We start from the raw sequence: 3,318 nt of genomic DNA on the forward strand, positions 1-3,318 counted from the left end.
GAAGAGTTACGGAACAATGTAAAGCAGACCCAAAGAAGAATTTTAAAACATTTTATATTTAGAAAAAACACTTTAGTCACCCGGTTGCAAAATCACGTATTCTCTAAAAGTAGGTGATTTTGAGAAGCTAACGGCTGATGACTACTGAGAAATCCTGTTTCACTGACTTGACACTCTGTGTCTCAAAGAAGAGTGAGGAGGAGAATGATTCCAGGTTGAACTCCATATTTCATTAGAACGTTTACAGCCGCTCAGCTTCCAGCTTAGAGTTGCATAAATCTGATGAATATTTCTGGGTTCTTAAACATCTAGGGAAATCTTGGCATCATAGGCTCAGGGGACTTACCACTTTTTGACCATAAGATAAGAGCCTGTCCAGTGTGAATCCATCATCAACAGCCCCAACAATCTTGTTCCATTACCTCATTACTTTTGATATTTACTGGGGGGTGGGTGAGACAGCTTTAATGATGTTTAAACCTGGGTCATCTTAAGCCTGTTTTACTATTTTGGGAAAAAAGCAAAGCATGTTAGCAAAAACAAAAAATAATGGAGCGCACTGAGATAGTGTTGTGATAGATCAGTGAATAGCAGGATAGATTTTTCTTCTTTAACAGAGAAAACTTTGGCTGACTCACTAATTGCTCCAGTTAATAGCAGATAGCAAGAATGGGAGTTACTGTTTTAGATGAGTGGTTTTCAAAGTGTGGTTCCTGAACCAGCAATACCCGCATCACCTGGGAATTTGTGAGAAATTACAGGGTCCCACCGCAGATCTTCAGTATCAGAAATTCTGAGGATAACGTTTATAGTCCATGTTTCAGCAAGCTTTGCAGGCGATTTAGATGCATGCTAATGGTCAGGAACCTCTGTTTAGACATTAAATTTCAGAGCTCAGCATGCCAAATTCACATGATCTCAAAGAGAAGGAAGGATAACCAAATTATTTTGTAAAAGACAAGTAAGTCGTTACGGCAGTGGCTGTCTGGAACTTTAGGCCATTGTTAAAAGCACTCAATACTCAAATTTTGTAAATCTCTATGTTGGTCAATCAAATCACAATTAATGGGCCGAATTTGGCCCACAGAACCTTAGGTTGCAATTCTAGTGTTAAAGGCACAAATCTTTAGCAACACAGTTTTATAAAAGATTCATAATTTTTAGGCAGTTTTACTACAATTTACAAGAAAAGAAAAAGAAACTATTGTATTTGTAGCTTACTATACCAGAATCCACATGGAAGCTGATCTCATCCCTGAAAACTGTTGAAGATGTTAATGCCCAGCTGATATTTAAACTGACTGCATGGTCTAATGATTACCAAGAAATGGAGAAAACTGTGCCTCCAAGACATCAATAGCCACGGCATAGGATGTGATTTGTTTATGCAGGGCAGGTTACTTGCATTTAGGGTTAATGGAAAATGAGATGTAGTGTAAAGTGGTTCTTTTCTAGTACTGAGCCAAGCTGCACACCTAGGAAGCCAGGCCTGCGTTCAGTGATCTCCCCTTTATCTTCTGTGTATCCTAGTCATTCATCCTATCTAAAAATGGAGAAGTAAAATCCAGTGAAACAGTTTTATACTATGAGGTATATAAAGCAGTTGGTTGAAGCTTGAACAAAGATTACAAAACTGATCATGAATATTACACATGCAAAGTATAGCTTAACACTTCCAATAAGACTTTGCTGTTATATTTCTGTGTTAACTACCTTAGGGCAGAAACTATCCTATTCTAACCACTTCTGTGATGTGATTCATACCGACTTATACAGCATTATGCTGAGTAGAACACTTCATAACCAAATTTTCCCAGTGAATTAAAATTTCTGGAAGCTGATATAAACTTTTTCATGCCATGCGGATGCCACAGATATCACTGAATCTTCCAGATTCCTTAACTTACTTGCAAGCTGTAGTTTGAGGGAAGAAAAAGTGTAAGGGAACATTTCCATGTAGGAAAGTAAGTATTTGCCTACTTAAAGAGATTTAGAGAAACGTTCTTTACAGACTCCCTGTCATTTCCACTTGAGAGGCAGATTTTCATGTAGCCTGAAATTTCATTCATGATTGAAAACCTAATTTGAAACTGGCAGTGCACTGTTAAACAAATACACCTGACTTCATAGTGGCAGGTCACAGGATTAATTTAGAATTGTGCAAACCTCTGATTTCACAATAGCATCTCACTGCTCTTAGAACAAAATCCAAACATCTTAAAATGGCTTAAAGCAATTTTTATAAGTAGGATCCTCCCTGACTTTCGATCCCATCTCATATCATTTTACCACTTATATACCATTCTCTAGGTACATTTCCTGGAATAGGTTAAGCTTTGTTCACCCCTGACTTTTTGTACAACTGGCTTTTATAACCTTCAAATCTAAGCAGATAAACATCCCAGGCAGGCCTTCCCTGACATTCCTAACTAATCCCCTGCCTCCATTACCCACCACCCCACCCCAAATGCCCAACCCAGTAAAGCTCCCTCCTTCTCTGCAATCATCGCCATTGGGGACACACTTTTAATTTTATTTGGTTGTTTCTTTATCAAAAATATAAATTCCTGGGGCCAGGCATGGCAGGTCATGCCTGTAATCCCAGCACTTGGGAGACTGAGGTGGGCAGATTGCCTGAGCTCACAAGTTCAAGACCAGCCTGAGCAAGAGCAAGACCCCGTCTCTAAAACATAGCCAGGCATTGTGGCAGATGCCTGTAATCCCAGAGACTTTGGAGGCTGAGGCTAGAGAATTGCTTAAGCCCAAGAGTTTGAGATTGCTGTGAGCTGTGGTGCCACAGCACTCTATCAAGGGTGACAAAGTAAGACTCTGTCTCAAAAAAAAGAATATGAACTCCTTTGAGGCAAGGACCAACTGGCTCATATATTCCCATATCCTTAATAGTATTTTACACATAGTTGATACTGCGTTCTATGAAGTGCCCCATGAATGCAGAATGAAATATCAAGTATATTTGAGTGATTCTTTGGAAGGGTAGTTAGGGAAGGGTTATACGTGAAAGGAAATCATAAAAAGAAAGCCTAAGATTAAAAAGACTGATACATCCTGAGATCTCAGGGAGGACTTTGTATAAAGAGGATGAGGCAGTAGAGGAAGAGCTGAGAAGCTGAGACCTGGAGAGAGAAGGAACATCAGAGAGGACAACTGTGAGGAACCCAAAATGTTTGATCTTCCTCAAGATGTTTTCACGAGCAACGTTTGCCTGGCAGTGTTGGGGAGAAAGCATTTTCAAAATGCTTTCTTATTCTAAGAATGCTAGCAATTTACTTTAGCTTTTCTTTCCTTTTTTTTTTTTTT

This window comes from Otolemur garnettii, unplaced genomic scaffold (genome assembly GCF_000181295.1).
Source record: "Otolemur garnettii isolate 467f Iridium unplaced genomic scaffold, OtoGar3 scaffold00009, whole genome shotgun sequence".
Classification (NCBI taxonomy): domain Eukaryota; kingdom Metazoa; phylum Chordata; class Mammalia; order Primates; family Galagidae; genus Otolemur; species Otolemur garnettii.